We start from the raw sequence: 19,286 nt of genomic DNA, 5'->3' as shown, positions 1-19,286 counted from the left end.
AAATTCTAAGTTTTCTTTTTCGATTTTTTTTCTCCTTTTCCGAGTAGCAGTACTCACGAGAGATCCATAAATCTACTTTATTCGAAAATCCGGCCGCCTTCCCTTCCCGTTTTCCCTGTTCACCTCGAAGCTCCGGCCATCCTCTCGAGAGACTCTCGAGCAGACCTGCATAATTTAACCCTCATTAAGTGAACGGATCGCACGAGCGCTCTTAAGCCCTTTGCCTCACCTCCCGAACCTACCCCCACTCCTGAACTAATCGTTCGGGCCGACTGTACCGGCAAAAAGCAACGCGGTTCACCCATCTACACGTGATCTGCAAAACCGTACACGTCACGCGACGTGTCCCGTGCGACCGACAAAACCGCAAGATTCGTCGCAGTACGTTCTCCATAACTCTCGATCCTTCCCTTAACCCTTCTCCCTTCTCCCTCTCCGTTGCCATACCTTTCATCCTATTTCTCCTTCCACCAATCTCACTCTTCGTAATCGATTCAGGCACGTCACTATTATTCGCTGATATAGGAAAATAGAAATTATGCAATTTTTAAGATCGACAATATTATAGCTTTAACGATATAACCGATATAGACGATATAACCGATGTCTAATGAATATAATTTAGATTATATGCAGCAATAAATTTAATAATAACATTCAATTTGATATTACTTCTTATTTGTAATTTCTTCTTATTTGAATATGTGGAAGAACTTTGTAAGTATTGTTAGATAAGTTATTTATTAATATAATATTAATTTTATATTTTCTAATTTTGAATTGTAATAATAATATTGGACTAACAATAACTCCAGAGAAAGTAAGTACTCGTCTTGTTGACGTTAGTCAGACAAGAACTATAATTAAAGGCAAGTTCCTAGCTAGGCGCTCGCCTCACTTCCTTTAGTAACCTAGACAAAGATTTGACAAGACTCAGCTTATTATCTCATCTCCGAATACACTTATTGGCCTAGAAATCTCCAGACAAAAGCATTCGCTTCGAAGCAGAGTATTTCATATTTCTTCCCTTTATATTTTTATTTGTACTTGGTGATAATAAAATAACATTTTATTCATATAAATAGTTTCATTTCAATACAAATCATTCATTATGTTAACCCGAGATTTATTCGGATTAACATAAAAATATTAACTATAAAAATCTCCTATAGGATATCCATAATGGCCGAAAATGATTTTTCTTTTTTATTTATTTATTTAATTTATTCGAAAATGATAGAAATTTAAGAAGAGAGGGAACGAAATATTTTAGTTACAAACTTTTTCTCTATTCAATTGAACGTCAGCGTGGATCCTTTTGTTAGAAGAAAGAATCTACATACGTTTTATTCTTCTTCTTGTTCTTCTTCTTCTTTTTCTATTTCTTCTTCTTCTTCTTCTTCTTCTCCTTCTTTTTCTATTTCTTCTTCTTCTTCTTCGTCTTCTTTTTCTTCTTCTTCTCTTTCTTCTAAGAATTGATGCGAGTTCGTATTTCGGAGATAGTTGAAGAGAAAGCAAGAACGCTTCTCGGGATAGTACAGCGTAAAAGTTTTTCCTCGAAGCATAGAGCAACATATAGACATGCGCTAGCGCACGCGAGCAACGCAAGTATATATGTATGTGTAAGTCCTACAGTACCTACGCCGACGTGTACCTACGCCTTGTGAATCGGATTTATGTATGTGCGGTATTATACGTGGAAAAAGAAGAGAAAAAGGAAAGAAAAACTTTACGAGACCTCGTCACCCCCCGTAATCTTCCTATAAAAGCTAGTCTTCCTTCTTATTTCATCCTCTTTTTTCTTCTCTCTCAGCAAGTACCCAAACGGGAACTTGCAAATTGGATAGAAAGTTCGAAAATTGTGCGTTAACGGGCGATTTATTCGGAGCTAGTAACCGAATAATCTACGATGTTCGTCGTAGAGTACCTGCTTAATCATTTCTTCTATCTTTTTTGTTTTTTCTTTGTTTTTATATAATTAAAATCATTTATTATTTTTTTTTGTTTTGTTTCTATTTTCTTCTTTTTTTCCTATACGAGAACTTCGTTTCATTATTGATCTATTGAGATTCGACAGTTTTTGGTTATTTCAAAATGTCAAAAACAATAACGTGCGATATTTTTGAATTGTTTCATAGTTATTATTCATAGAATATGGACAGAATATTTTGCTTCGTTGCAGGACACATTTTGTTCGTCGAAGAGGGTAACGAGCGGAGATACTCACGGCAGATGCAACGGTCTGCCGGATTCGAGCTGTACAAATAATCAAAGTAAACTTTTTCGACATACGGCATATACCGGAATTACCATCGTAAACTCTCGTATTCACAAGAAGAGCCAGGCCAAAATTAAGAAGACACACGCCGACGTTAGCAGCCGTACGCGTTGGCTCTAATCTAAATATTTTCCTCCGTAGCCGTCCTCGAAAACAATCAGCCATTGTTTATAGCCGTAGAACGAATCCTTTCTTTCGCGAAGACTATATATAAAACCGAGGATATCGGCCAGTCAAATTCTCTCTTATGATTTATCGGTTTAAGAAATTTTAGTTAGATTATTTTTTATAAATTCAAGTTTCTTTAAATAGTAATAAAATTAGTATTAAATCATCTTGAAATTTGATAGTTAATGTGACCGAAACCGCTAACGTATGATTCATTATATAACATTTTGATCAAACACAAATATTTTGAAACTGAGCTGATATATTTTGAAACGGAACTTGTATCAAATTTATACGATACGTTAATAGATAAATCGATGGATAAATATAATTTTTAAATACCGAAATCCTATTTAATTATATCAGATTTTTATTTGAAATGGAAAACAATGATTAAAAATAGCTCGACTTATAAGGTTGATTGATCTTTTCGTAGATCATTGCTTCCTTTTATTTTCTTCTTTCTCTTTCTCTTTTTCTTCTATTCATTCTTGTTTCATGAAGTAAAGAGCTTTTCATACGGTCGTTTCTTTTCAAGAAAAATATAACAGAAAGCAGAAAAATTATGTAGACCTTCCGCGAGGACGATACCCCAATCCAAGAGGCTTAAAGGCACACTTCATGACCCCGCATTCGGTATGCACCGTTAACGATAATGACGTCTTTTTTCTTCTCCCGGTATTTACCATAGCTTGAATCACGTAATCCTCTACTTAACGGCGAGTTAAAAAAAAAATAAAAAGAAAGAAAGTAAAGTCCTCTTGCAGCACACCAATGCCAACCTCTGAATAAAAATTTATGTTTTCAAGTAATTTATACCGTGCCTTCTATTTCAATAGAGAATATATTCTGTTTTTCTTTCTTTTTCTTTCCAGATGTCGATTTTTCTTTTTGCGAATCATTGAATCGCACGATCTACAGAGTCGCAGAAATATTCTCACACTTTTTCTACATCGAACAACCTTGTTCGTTCTTTTCGTTCTTTCTCTCTTGCTTTCTCTCCCCTCTCTCTCTTTCTTTTCTTCTTTCTCTTTTTTCACTTCTCGTATCATCTTCGTCGTCGTCAGGAACTCTTCTCGGAAGCGCCACTAAAAACAAGCCAATTAAATGAAATGAAAGCGGATACGTTTAAGTTTAATGTTAATTAGAGTTAATTAAAAGGAATGCACTTGCTACGTTGAAGTTCGCGTTATTTTTACGAATAAGTTGGATTACGTAACAGAAATCCTGTATATCTACAAGAAAAATCGATTGGAAACGTTGACCATTTGACCTAATTCTACCCTTCGTAAGATCGATATGATTACGAATTCAGTACGTAAATGTGTTATCCTTCGTTCGTGGATATCGAAATAGTCAAAAATGTAGATATTTTTTTGAACAGATTCATTAATAATTATATAAGTAAATTTAATTATAAATATATCTTTTTTTATTCAAGAATTTAATGAGAGATAAAGTAACGGGAACATTTAATTCCTTAATAAAAATAATTTCGGAATGATATTATAATAACTTATAGAAGAAATCGATGTGCACGTCAGAAATAATTTATAAGATGAAAAATATGATATTCTTTATCATATTAAGTGATCATTCTCATCCTTTTAATTTGATAGTTTACAAAAATACCAAATTAGAAAATTTCTTACAAACAATACTTAGAGAGAATTTATCTGTGGATAAAACGTCATTAAACGTGATAATTCGAGATTTCTCAACAGGTTCAAATCAACTAACAGGTAAAGTGAAATTGTCAGCTAACCTTGTCAGCTTGGACATAGAGAGTGACCTCTTTGACTTCCGGTAAAACAATCCCTAGTCCAAAGTACGAAAGACGGTTTACCTTGTGCTCGAACGTCCGAAGCAGATAATGACTTTGTTGTTTTACGGATCGATCGATCGAACCTTCTTCTCGTACTCTCGGGTGTTCCAATGTCTCACTCTTCCTCTCTCTCTTTCTTTTCCTCTCCTTTTTTCTCTTTTTCTCTCTTTCTCTTTCACTCTTTTCCTTTTTTCTTTCTCTCCTTTTAGAAGCTCGTAATTCCTTCTGGCACGGGTGATAAGTCACCTGAAATGCACAGGATCGGCAGTACGAGAAATGGAATGGGATTGATATTAAACTTTTCGTACCTATTTTAAAAAGCTTTTAAAGACAAGCCAAAGTCTAATCATTTATTTTATAAATTATCAATCTAAGATAGGTAGAAGAAGAATTCAAGCAATTGATAATTTTCTTCTTCGCGTATTTCATTAATCTGACCGATCGATTTCTAAGTAAAAAAAGAAAAGAAAATAAAGAAAGTTTCTCGTCCAATTATTTTAGATTATTGACCGTGAAGTTACGATCACTTCCAAATGTCACGAATACATGAAAAAGAAAACAGATCCGAGCGGATCCACTTTAGGATTGGTCTCGTGGAATGTCGAGCGTCTGAGAACAGAGGGAGAGAGAAAGAGATAGAAGAGAGAGAAATCAAGTCCAGAGCCACTTGTTATTCCAAGTGTGTACTCACACACGCGCGTATCTGTTCACCGCCAAAGATCGAGAAAGGACGTCGGCTGTCTTGGAGGTTAACGCTCCTTCCTTCCACCCTTCAGCCCTCCTCTCACAATTTCTCACACTCTCTCATTTATCCTCTCTCTCTCTCTCTCTCTCTCCCTCTCTCTTTCTCTCCTTCTCATAACCATTCTCAGCTATCACGACTGCCAGCTGAGAGAGTCTCCGTGCGCAACGGAAGGACTGCGGCTGAACTAACTTTCCATACGTAGAACACGGTAACGCGAATTAACTCCTAACTACCCTTCTTAACCATCTACCGGCCTGGTTTAGTTCCAAAGTGGTGGTTTCATACGCGCTATATATACGATATAAGGTATTTTCAAGTGTCTGTTGACTAGCCTTAAAATTTTCCGAAGGAAGAAGTTGTCCTTAAGGGACTATGTGAAAAAAGAGAAAGAGATAGTCCTTTTTTAATCCAAAAAGTTATCAAACGACATTAGATTTTCAGAAGAATTGTTGTATAAAAAGATCTAGACAATCTTATAGTAATGAATAAAATAATATTTTTTTCTCAATTTCGTAGATTTTGTATAACGTGTCAGTTTTATTCATAGAAGATTCGTTCAATTTCAAAACGATTATCATTTATAAAATAACATCGTCATCAATTATTACAGAACTTGTTTGAAATTGGAATCGACTTGATTTGTTACGAGCTTTAAGATCATCATTCATACTATCATTATTAGATAAATTTCATTCGACCAACAGTTTATAGTAGTATTGTTATCTTCGTGCGAATCACACTTCATGAAACTTGTAATTTCCGTCCTATAATATCACCAAGATCACTAACAATAAGATTCATATAGCTATATAGTACAATGATGCAAGAGAGATAGAAAGCCATTGGACGAGATATCAAGATTAACAGTGACACATCGATCTATGTCTATTCTAATTCAGTACAAACTGTTGCAACAGAAATAAAAGAGCTTTATGGAAATGAAAATATATTTATACTTTTCATTATAACATATTCTTTGCGACTAAAGATGGATGTTCTTTCCTGAATATTTGATGCATTTTGCATCATACGTCCTGGAAAATTTTGATCCTTACTAAATTCGTAAGTTATCGAAATACTCCTTCGTAAATAACGATCACGTATCGATTGTCCATCGGGCATTATGACCTTCATAGCAGCCATAAAATTCTGACCCTTTTCCCATCTTCTCCACGATTCCAGATCTGAAGGATCTTTTACGGGTTTCTCGATGACAATGTCGGATATTGAACTCGATTTTATGACTAATGGAACATAGAATCACATCCCGTTGAATTTTCGTGGATACCCGTATGATCGGCGTTAAGTGGATGAATCCGAGCGAATCTTTTAGAGCCACGGAAACGTACGTAGGGGTTTAACAAATTGCCATCTACGGCGGTATTATCGCAAGAATGGCTGGTCTACCGGATGACTCGTAAAAATCCAAAGAAGGAATTTTACGTCTATTACATGATGGCGATATTTTTTCGATCATCTCTTTGCATCAAATTAACCAGCATATTATACAAAATTCCCGTTTATATACATATACATATATATATATATATATATATATATATATATATATATATTAATTCATCGAGATAGAAAGTTAACTTACTACTTCTATAAATTTGGAGTCGATCGAGTTTGTTTCGAAGATAATAAAGCCGTCGTTTCTTATTCTACTTTCTTTACAAGATGATTCTCTTAGGGATTCATTTTATACCCTTCTGATTATTTGAAAGATTTAATTATTTAAAAAGTAAAATAACTTTTTTAATCAGCTATTGATACTTGTTAATAAATTATATTAATATTTGTTAAACTTATCCAAAATTATTTTATGTACTTATAAATTTTGATAATCATCTTGTGTTCGTATTAATCTCTATAGTTATCCTTACAACTTTATCAAATATATTAAGCGTATTACATTTATATTAAGCAGATTATTAATCCTATGTTAAAGACTCGATCGTACAGAGAGTACATACACATAGCGAACACAACTAAGTATAATGCGCTGGATATGGTGGAAGCGAGGAATTTAAGATGGTCTCTTCATGATTGGAAATCTGGTGTTCTTTAATCCGGTCTTCTCATCACGTAGCGATAAGTGAAAAGTACGGACGTACCTATGAGTTTCAGAGAGACAGTACGGTGGACAGGTGTTCATGGTACTTCCAGGAAATGATCTTGTTGAAGTCTCTGTCTTCTTGTTCTTGCTCCATCTTGCTTCTATTCGTCCCTTCACGTCGATCCTTTTAACCGTAACTTTGTAAACCTCTTGTTAGTTGTTTGTCTACTTGTTAAATTTGATGTGCATTGCGGTTGAACGTTGCGTTAATATATTTACATTTTTATATATATCTTTTTCTTCTTTTTATATATCACAGACACTGTAGGAACACGTATATCGTTGTTATAAAATATGAATAAAAATTTCCTTTCATTTGATGTCGAGAGAAAGAAGAAAAAAGAAAATAACTCTGCCGTAGAAAACAACGAATCATTTTTATCGTCAAAATATTCTGTATTACGTTCGTGCGTGTGATACCGTGAAAAAAGCGATCTTTTCTCTCTTTATTTTCATTCAGCCGTTCTCCCTATGTTCGTTTTACGGGAATTCCGAAAGGGTCTTTCGAAAAGCAGTAAGTCGGGTGGCAATACACGTGTTTCTCGCTAGTGCCGCTTGTAAGGCGAACGATTAAAACGATAGACATCGCATCAGAGCAGAGAATAAAGCTGAAGGTCTTTGCTCTTATTCTTACTCGACATCATATAGAAATTTTTTTCATGTTGCGCCGAACCGTTCGTTCTTCGTCAACGTCATTTCGAAGAGAAAAAGAGTAAAAGAGAGGATAAGAGAGAAAGAGAAAAAAAGAGAAAGAAAGAGAGAGAGAGAGAGAGACAGAAAGAGAGAGAAACAGTGATAAAAAAAGAATAAGAATAATTATGCATATTCATATATGGCTATCCATATTATTATGTATCTATATACGTATAATATATATTAACTAACAGAATAATTTAGTCACGCCATCGCTGACCCATTAACCAATTCGGGCTAAATAGAACAAGAGAGAAAGAGAAGTACGGTACCGTCATCGAACGTGCACATAGGACGAGACACGGCAGGGGACGAATGCCTATAATTCATTAACAAAGACCAGCGATCAACACGGTTGGAACACGTCGCATTAACGGTACGTCGAGGACAATATCGTCGTTGACGGACGAGCCTAGATCACGCGGATAGCCCTAGTTTAGTAATCCCTTCCCCCTCTCTTTACTTAATCCCAAGTTCTCCATTAATTCTCTAGAAAATGTAGGTTAATTTCGAATACGTGTATGTAATTCGAATCTATTTATTTCGAAATTTGAAATTTTGCGAGCTCTCTCTCTCTCTCTCTCTCTCTCTCTCAATATGTAACAAACGAGTCGAGTCGGGTGGAGTCGAGTTAAATAATGGCGTATCGCGGTAATTTAGGTAGCTTCGAGTTTTATACCAGCACAACTACCCCTCTTTCTTTCTTTTTCTCTTTCTCTCTTTCTGTTCATCATAATAACACAACGGCCATTAGAGAAGAAAGCCGTGTTTATAAGAGTGGCTGGCGTGACTCGATCGCTTTTGGTCTTTCTAGCGTCCTCCCACTTTTCATTTCCCCTTTCTCCACGAAAACGTCAGGACGCACGAGCGACGACTTTTGAAGCACCGTGTAAGCCGTACTTCACGAAATGGCCGATAAATCCATCGCTGGTGCTTATCGGCGTTATTTCTTTTCGCTGCCAACCGTCCATAGTCGTTTGCCCGTACGTCGATCCCCGAATCAATTTACAATTTTATTCCTTCTCGTCTACGTGTACTTTTGCTCTAACAATATTTCGCTATCGATCGTCCTTCGTTTTTAAAAAATTTATTGCTCCGACTTTCCTATCGAATTTTTTTCCTTTTCATTATTTTATATCGTCAGTTTGAAATATCAATTAATGTATATTTATGTAGTTATTACTTTTTTCTGTCATCTTATATTAGCTTTCTATTTTATCGATAAGAAGTTGTGTGTGTGTTAAAGAGAAAAAGAAAGTCAGCGATTCAAGTGTGTTAGTATAAAAAGTAAAAAAAAAAAAAAACTGAAATACAGAACGTAATTCCAGCCTGTTTTCCTATCTTCTCGCTTCGACAGTCATCGGACCCACCTTCCTTACCTTTTATTACGAGCTTCCTCAACACGAGCTTTTTCCGTAACACTGTTTATAGATTTCCAATAAGAGTTATGGTACTCGATAGACATCTCTTTCGAACAAACAAATTTATAGATCGTCAAAAAGGAATTCTTCCTTCTTTTCTCGAGAAGATCTAGATAGCGTTTTTTCATTTTTTCGCATAAAGTTAAGTGCTTCAGTTTTATCAAATGTGAAAAACATGTCGAGGACAGAAACGAGACACCCTGTATATGGGCATCTCCCTATCCAGTTTCAGAAGATTCACGTGGAAGAGTCGAAACGTTTGAACCTGGTGATTGCTGAATCGTGATCCGAGTCGTAAGATAGGATATCGCGTAGGTCTCATTAGCGTGGGCTCTTTCGAATGCAGAAAATACGACGACGTTTCTCGTGTTGACGAGAAATTTTCTTATCCACAAAGCTTATCACATAGTAGACATACTAATGAGTTTGAATTAAACGAAGAAACGAAAAAAGGGAACATAAATATCACTTAATTCGATCTCTCCCTCCATGCCGCTCTCTCTCCAACCTCTTTTTTCTACGATTTATTTCTTTTGATGAGAAGATAAGATTCTAATATGGTTAAATTAAATATCGTATTACGTTGTACGCATACAAAACGTATGTGTTTTTCGTTTCATCGGACAACATTAAATAAAAAACAATAACGAAAAAAGTTTTGTTTAACGTTTTTTCGTTGAATAAATTTTTACTGATTATAAGCCCACATAAATATCAAAATACGTAATTTACTTCGATATACAGGATTAAATATTTCACGAAAAGTTTCTCTACCTTGGTACATACATATATACATAGATGTTCAGATGCGTCGGAGTAATTTATTTCCACGAGCGAGGCAGTCATATTTCAAAGGCCCGCGAAAAACTTCAACTAGCGATTTTATTTACGAGACGTAATAATTTATTTTGATAATTATTTATCAAATACTATGACATCTGCGATAGCCAAATATGGAAAACGTATTCTTGAGTAAGTACTTACACGTACAAGTATTGCATTACTCGTCTTTCGTTCGTTTTATCTTATATTAACTTATACGTATTATTTTAAAAAAAGATCGCTATCATTTTAACGTAATTACGTACACTGTAATATACTATACAACGAATAGTTTATATACATATATATATATACATATACATACATTAATTAATTAATTGGAAAATAGATATATAAATACAAGTAAGAATTATCTACATAATGGAAAGTAAAACTTCAGACATCGTACAGACAAAGTAAGACCGATAAATAATGAATAACTTGGTGAATAGTTACCAATCCGATGCCTCGCGAGGCACGTGACCGTTTGCATCGTTATGATAGTCGTAACTCACTATCACGCTAGAGAGCAAGAGAGACAGAAGGGGCTCAGTGCACGGAACACTGTATGCACATATCTAGTATGTACTATCCATACAGGATGGTAGGAGTCGACTGCATCAGCGCTGGAAATTGGAAACCATATCGCGGAATATACAAATTATTATGCCATTATGGCATAATGGGAGAGAAGATGCCTTTCGGTCCACAGGGAGAGTGAGACGCGCGGATGCGACTAGGAAGTGGATTAGGTAAATGAGGGAAAGAGAGAGAGAGAGAGAAAGAGAGAGAGAGGGAGAGAGAGAGGACTCGCGTCAATTAAATCGCTCTCCTCGATAGCATCACGAATAAAATTATTATATTTTCGTATACATGATGAAAATGAATGAATAGTAGAAATAGTTATGAAAAAGAAATATATCTACATAAAAGTGGACAATAATTTTATCCTTTATATCAATTAATACTATTATAATGGAAAATCTTTTTGATATTTCACAGAACAAAATATCGAGATATTTTGAAGGACGAAACATTTTTAATGAAATTTGAAATTTGCACCTTCTAATTCGTCTATAATTATTTATCGGTATATTTTAATTTTACTTCTTTATCGATCGACGTTTTTGAAACGACATTTTCACAATTCTTGTTGCTTCGAGAAGTCACGTTTTATCAGCAAAGAGAAGAAATAAAATCAAATAAGGATAAAAGGAAAGAAAGGAATAATAAAAGAAAGAAAGAAAGAAAAAAAAGAAATAAGAGAATGGAGAGGACTTTGCGTCTCCACCTGGTGGAACGAGGCTTCTCACGTCAGGAGGTCGCCGTTATTCTTCACGGTAGGAGCAGACCACAATGACGAAGGCTGCATGGACTGAGCGTACGAAAGCTGGACCGGAGGCAGTCTGTTTATTCAAAAAAGAAAAAAAGAGAGAAAACTTAAAAGCGAAGAGAGCCGAGAGAAAGAGGAAGTTTATAAGTCTCTCTCACGCGGAGTTGCGAAGCCTTTCGTGTCCCTTCCTCCATCATTCACTCTCTCTCTTTCTCTCTCTCTCTCTCTCTCTCTTTCTTTCTCTCTTTCTCCTTCTCTCTCATGGACCCCCGAAGTGCGAACAGCCGAGCCATGAAAAGTCATCATAAGAAGAAGGCCAAAGGTGTAAGGTGTTAAATACAACCAATGTGAGTAACCATGCATCGTGAAAAAGAGTAAAGCTGACGGCAGCTTCATAAAAGCGACTTATTCATTTGAGACTACGCACCAACGAATTGAAAGAAAGAAAAAAAGACAATGCAGTGATCGAATACTCGCCAATACAACGAGACGTTATTTAAACAAATGCCCAGCAGGAACGGTAATATAACTATGAAAGAAATCTTTTGTTTTTAATCATGACCATAGAGAGCGCCGTATTTTTTATTTTTTTTTTTAATGCTTTTTTCTTTCTTTTTTTTTTTGATAATTTAGTATAACAGCGTTCCCGGTTTAATGTTACGCGAATCTTTTTATCTTCTCGTTATCTCGCTCATATGATTTCGCATTTCATTTCTCATATGAACATTTGAACTAATGATATTTCATCGCTTTCTGCGATAATAATTATTATATCATTTCAAAAAACCGATCAAGTTCATTCAATAACGATGACACGTTATTTATTAATTTCAATTAACCTTATTTTATTATTAAATACTCGCGCTTTGGAGTACTCCCTTAAAAAAAAAAAAAACGAAAATAAAATTCTTTAGTTTATAACTTCGTTTCACCTTTTTCGTTCTCCATTGTTTCTTTTCCTTTCACTTCCTTTTTATATATTTGGCTCTGTTCGTTTATTACCAACGTACCTTTGTTGATCGTTCTATTTAGCCAAGCAAAAAACATTCGGTGGTTAAAACTTCAAATGAAAATTGAATTTTCTCATTTCTTTCTACCCGAACGATTTATTTCTATTGAAGCTATGTATATAAATATTAGATTTGTTAAAGAATACAATTTATTAACATCATGAACGTTATTTTCGAAGTAGTATTATTCTATTTAAAAATATAACTTTTTCTTTTTATTATTAACACAGAAAATAGTTAAATGCTATTGGTCAAAATTCATTCCATCATTCTCGGAGTTAACTTAAAATCGAAAATGTTTTAACGCGAAGAAGGCAGTCGGAAATTCAATTACAAATAATCTGTAAGAACGCGGAGTGTCGAGAAGGAGAGCGTGCCCTTGTAAACGGGACATCTGTTTCTCGAGGGCAACGGATAAACCAATCCAGCAACATTCCCATTTGGCAAGAGAATCGGATTACCCGGTGCGCTCGCCTTGTGCCGTCTAACGAAAGCTGAAACTCACTTACCGTTGTCTCCCTTTTGTCGACGGTCCGCAAGGAAAATCATCGTGTCTCTGTACGCCGTTGGAGAACTTTACGTTTGTGCTCACGTCTGCGCATACGACTCAATATTTCACGGTTTTGCGCTTGCGAAAATTGTGTCACTTCATTTTACTCTCTATCTCTTTCTCTCTCTTTCTCTCTTTCTCTTCTTCCTCCTCCTCCTCCTCCTCCTCTTCTTCTTCTTCTTCTTCTAGAGGAAACGATATCAAAATGTTCATTTGAAGAGAAATGTTATACAATTAATTTTACAAATGACGTTAAAAATTGCATTACTTCAGCTATTTCTGATTTATTTACTTCAAGTGAAAACAATGCATGGTTTACGCTGCTAAGAGTATAATTTTCTTTAGTAAAATTCAAAAGAGACTTGAATACGGTCTTCCACGAGCTTGACCCAAATGCTCATCGGCTTTGACTCTTCTCGTACTGCGAGGACCAGATTCATATTTTTTTTCTATTTAGTTTTGCATACTATATCAATCGATGGCAACCAATATCGTGTTTCCTCTCTCGTCAACGATATCCCTTCTTCCTTTTCCTTTTCTGTTTCTCTCTATTTGTCTCTCTCTCTCTCTCTCTCTCTCTCTCTCTCTCTCTCTGCTTTCTCTGTTTGTGTTTCATTTTTCTTTTTTTTCGAAATTGTGGTCGAGCCAAATATTTGAGTGGATCTCTCTCTCTCTCTCCCTCTCTTTCTCTCTCTTTCTCTCTCTTTCTCTCTCTCCCTGTCTCCCTTTTTCTCGCTCGTAGTGTCTCTTCTTCTCATGTTTTTTATTTTTCCATTTTCTTAATTATACTGAACAATATTTACAATTCTCAATGTAAACTGACACATTTCTTTCTTTATGTTATCTCACTCGTAGTTTAACTGATTCAGTTGTGAATTTTGATTACTTTTTTTATGACATCCAAACTATTTTTATCTCTTTTACGTTGTGGTTTCATATACTTTTCATTTTATAAATTATACACGTGTACAAGATTGGAAGAAGCATCGAACATTCTCGATGTCTATTTTAAAAACGATCGATCGTATAATATTCTTCGCAGAAAAAATATCCAACACGTACTTACGTAGTACGACATAGATTTTACGTTATCGAAAGAGAGGGGACTTAAACAGCTATATTCTTATCGATGTTATCGTATCTTTAGACCATCAGGAATAATGAATATGATCGTTCGAAGAAGGAACGATATCGGAACCTTTTGTTATGATGCTGTTATTAATAATATACTTGGAAATGAAAGAGGTAAGGGGTATTTTGGCTCGTAAACTGTATTCAAAGGTACCGACATAAACCAAATCGAGTTAACTGCGTGTTTCTCTCTCTTTGTCAAGCTGGATCACCGTGAAGTGTTTACGATTTCGGAGTATAACCATGACGACACGCGATACTACATTAGCCATATTCTAATACTACATATAAGGAAATAAAAAATGTTAATGTATTTTTTAAAGTTTCCATTTACGTGTATATACGCAATATTTAAAAGTAATAAAAATTATACATTCCATGTACATATCTATTTATATCGGATCAAATTTATGTAATATAATATGGCGCTCGGTCAGATTAATTTACTCTTAATTGAACAGTGAAATTTATTATAAATTTTTTCAAAATAAAAATTGACTTCAACGACAACTTTACGGTCATATATTATTCTAGAATGTTGCTTTCATCGATTGAAATACGAAACTTTTCTCAAAGTCTCGATCGAAGATACTTAAACGATATGAAATTCGATATCCGCATAATTATTGAATGAAAAATTGTTGGTAAACTTTCTCTCAAAGTTACATGATAATATTCAAACTCTTTGTTTCTCTGCTTCGATCGATTATTTTTACAATACTTGCAGTGAGAAGAAGGAAAGAGTATCCTTTTGTCTTGCCTTAGGCTCTAAGTCATCGCTTGTTTAGAGTCTGTGCCGAGATAACGACCGGAGGTGTCTCGAAAGACGTCCGAAATTACAGACGAAGTCTCGTTTTCTTCTCTCTCGTCTATCTCGATAATAATGGTACGATAGGATTTCGTCGAAATCGGAGAAGATTAGAGAGAAGAAGACGGCCTGCTCAGTGAGAAATGCCACGGAAGATTCGTACAAAGTACTTTCTCTCCCTCCCTTTGGTCTCCCTCCCTTTGTCCCTCCCTTCCTTTCCCACTCCCTCTCTCTTTCTCTCTCTCTCCCCCCTTTACGAGCCACTTAATTATACTTACTTCATAACAAGAGATTTCTACGTATATTTACATATACCTATAGTCAAAAGTTGTATATACTCTAAAATTTCTAGATGCATTTCAGTTTGTCTTGTACGTATTATTGTATATTACTGAAAATAATAATTATATTTCAGGATTAAAATGATAAAGTCATAACTTTTCACGATGCTTGATACAACATATAAACATATGTATACACACATACATAGACGTGCACGCGCGCCTACTTCGTAAATTGTGAACTCTACTCGCGCGAGTAAGTTCGCGTTTAAAGATCCGAGTTTTAGTGCACCGTGTAATAGGCACAGTTAGTATGTGCATACGCGTTTTTCCTCAGCGAGGAAACAAGCCGTGTTTAACGCTCCGATTTTACGCGTTTCCTAGTATATATGTATGTACTTACACGCAAGAGGAGCATGATACGCGCATATCTAGCCATTCGTGGGAAGACATCGTTGGAATGATGTACTTTAAATTCAAGCATTTATTACGCTTCCTTCTCGACTGCTGCGGCAACTATGGTGGGTGCTGAAATATTTATTCACGGTTTTATTTCAAAGCCGAACGGACGAATATCTTACGTGACTTGCGCATGATTTTAAACAACATCACATTTTCTTCTCGATCCTTTTATTTCGTGTCACCACTTTCTTCTACTTTTTTATTTTTGCATCCATTTTATTTTCTTATTTATATCATATTTATATTATTAATATAGTGGATTATTACTATTATTATTATTATTATTATTTCGTTTTTCTTACAATTATTTTATCGTATGACTTTTTCTCGCGTATCGTTTTATTATATTTGTACCAGAGAAAGAAAGAAAGAAAGAAAGAGAGAGAGAAACATATTTAAATCTAGGAACACGCGTTAAAAGGTAAATTTGTCATCCACTTGGTAAGAAAGAGAGAGAAAGAGAATGAGAGAAGAGACATCAGCAGGGATTCAACTTGCTGCCTCGACGCGTATTACGAACGTCCGAAGAAGGAAAAGAACGACGAACGAAAGTGCATTCCAGTGAACGGAGGTAGAATACGAAGAAGAGACGTGGAATGTTAAGGGCTTAATTATGCGAAGAGGGAAGCTCCCGGACACTCGAGTGGACGTGCTCCGAGAGTTGTTTTCACCAATCCCAATGCGATTCTCGGCGTCGAGTACTTAATTACGGGCTCGCGGAAATATATTTTCTCCACGCGTATGTTTGCACGGATGTGCAGGACGATGTGACTATACGGGTAAATCTCTCTCGTAGGAACTACGAGTACCGGGATGCTGCATTTTCAGTTCTATTGTTTATGAATCGTTCGTTCTTTGAGACTTGATTATTAACCTTCCGAGTGGTATGATTATTCGTGGTACGATGGATCCTTGAAGTAAAATAAAACAGTGTAACCATAATAGATATCGATTAATAATAAAAAGAGAGATTCTTCAAACATTTATATTTATATTATTTACTTTATAAATGAATAAAAAATTATAATGTCTTATAGAATAAATTTAACTTCCGTGAGAAAATGGAGAGAATCGTATTATCGTTTCGAGATCGCTGATCGTTTCTCTTTACCTAGTAAGATCATTCGTTATGTTCTCTCGTGAAATATACAAGTCGATACGATAAGCAAAATGCGAATGAAAGAAACGTGCGGAAGAAATCTCGCGTTTCTTGTACGATCGAGATCCGCATAAACTACGCTTAAGCTCGCGGTGCACCGAGAAAAACGCTTCGTGGCGTTACCGTGCCGTGATCACGCGGGACCGCTAATTAAAGCAATTAAATTAAGAAGCCATCCGAATAATTAAGGTCTCTACTCTACGAAACTCTCGCTCAGCTAAATTAATTCTAATAATACCTACCGAGTATAAAAGATGAAATTTTTGAATTACAGATTTGGAAATAACGATTGGAAAATTTTCTAATGAAATTTTCTTAATGTCATATTAAATGCATGTAAAAGTGCATATAAAGAAACGCGCGCGCGTACGCACACATATATATTATTACAATAATGGTGATTACAATCGTGATTAATGATATTTTTACGAATAATTAATACACACGATCAAATGATTGGTAAAATAGAAACATTGTTAGTTATTAAATCTATGATAAATATATAAATCTATATATAGTTGTGTATATATATTTTTATATAGTAAAAATTTATATTTATACCGAGATCATATCTCAGTAAGTTCTTCATTAGCCTCCTGTCAATTATATCTTTTATAAATATCATTCTCGAACGATACTACTTGGTCATGTCTTATCATGTTTTCACGTCGTATTGACACAAACCGAAGATAAAATTGGACTTCCTTTTCAAACTCGATCCTTCTTCTCGACTCGAGTGAAATTTTTCAGGCGGAGGATTAAATTTAAAACAGGAAACTCGATCTTCGAAGGAACGAGATATCGTTAGCCTTTGAACTTCAGGAAACGTGACATACGTATGCACATGATGACAAATACTCTCAAGCCAATCAACCATAATGAAAAGTTCAAACTTATAAATAGCATTTAACAATTAACATTGTCGTGACGTGAGGATTAAAGAGATAAATACATTAAAATATAAATAGATAAAATATGTCTCAGCATTCGTAGAGAATGAAGAAGAGAGATAAATAGTTATATAAATCAGAAATAAGATCATATAGGAGCAATATTAACATAAATATTATTTACGATTTTTATCCATTGAATCTCTTTATTGCATAGGTAAATGCCTATACATAAATACTTATATGAAATTTTCTCTGTGCAGCAAGTATATAAGTACATATTGAAAATGCAAATTACTGATTGGTTTCGTACTTTGAGTCGATTAAAAATGAAAGAGAACAATCGATTTGCTGCTGTCAGAAACGAACATTCTCTATGATATACATACGTGAGATATTGCTGGATACGCAATCGAATGATATTGGTGTTGCTATTGCTGCGCCAGCTCTCGCTTGCTAGCGCAAAAACAACTATCTGTCAACGTATCACTAGCGTGGTATCATCGGCCCAAGTTAGTTACGCTGGTCGGAACAGATTAATTTTTTACGTTGGTAAATTGGATTTCGGTTTAGCTTTGTCAGCGAGCATCGACATAACGTTTTCATCGGTGATATGAATCAACGATCAAAGGGCCAAACCTACGTCTATAGTGACACGAAGCCTAGCTTGCATTTTTAGATATCCTCGTAACAAAACCTTTATGCCTCAGTCAGCCCGGGAAATAGTTTCAAAAATCGAATCGCGTACGTTTATCCGCGTACATACATCATCTTATTTCATTATTTCTATCGAACATTCGATTCTTTTATCATGTAAAGGGATCTTTTACCTTGTCTATATTAATATTTAATTATTCATTCAACGAATCAGTCCTCTTTCAAAAATATTTAATGCATCGACAAATATTTGTAAATATAAATTATAATTATATTTTTATTTTGTATTATTTCGTTTTGTATGTTTTACTTTTAACTTCATTATAGTAATAGCAAATATTTTTAAAAAGTCGTTTACAAAGCTATGTCGCATATTTCGTATAACAATAAACATTAAATGAAAAATATTATTTATCTTTCTATTTCGTTGAATGAACAAAACATAAAATCGTGACGTTATTAAAGAAATTGAAAAGAAAGAGGAAAACGATATTGTCGTAAATTTTCGATTCTGTTCGCTCTTTGCCTCTTTCAACGTTTTCCTTTTTCCTGTATTTGTTTATCTCCGTAAAGTCGCTTTCCGTGTTGTCGATCGTTGAAAGCTTTCAAAGTATTTCTATCCCTCGTCCTGTGAAACTCGTACGACCCGTTTCATATTTTGATCCCTTTAAAAAATATATATTGTAGACAGTCTCAATGGTAGAAAGTTAACGAGGGAAGAAAATCGTTGCCGATTAAACTTCGATCAGCTTTATGCAAAAGCTCATTGTTCCTTCGCAATGTTCTACGTTTAATCTTGCCCAAGCGATGTGGTTATATTAATGCGACAAGTAAGATGAAAGATACATACAAATAAATTTATTCATTAAATAATAATAATAATTATTATTAGTATTATTATTATTACTATCATTATTATTATCTTTTTTAT

The 19,286-nt window shown here is 34.8% G+C and overlaps 1 long non-coding RNA gene across 1 annotated transcript; it reads right to left on the bottom strand.

Moving 5' to 3' along the window:
- Positions 1 to 2,725: 2,725 nt before the first annotated feature.
- On the bottom strand, positions 2,726 to 13,086 carry LOC122629789. Its single transcript, XR_006327348.1, has 3 exons — positions 12,927 to 13,086; positions 4,293 to 4,517; positions 2,726 to 3,534 (listed from the first exon to the last, which is right to left on the bottom strand). It is a non-coding gene; the product is annotated as an uncharacterized LOC122629789 (long non-coding RNA).
- Positions 13,087 to 19,286: the final 6,200 nt, after the last annotated feature.

Source organism: Vespula pensylvanica, chromosome 6 (assembly GCF_014466175.1).
Source record: "Vespula pensylvanica isolate Volc-1 chromosome 6, ASM1446617v1, whole genome shotgun sequence".
Lineage (NCBI taxonomy): Eukaryota > Metazoa > Arthropoda > Insecta > Hymenoptera > Vespidae > Vespula > Vespula pensylvanica.
The sequence above is the reverse complement of the archived record's forward strand: the minus strand, read 5'-3'. Positions and strand labels throughout refer to the sequence as shown.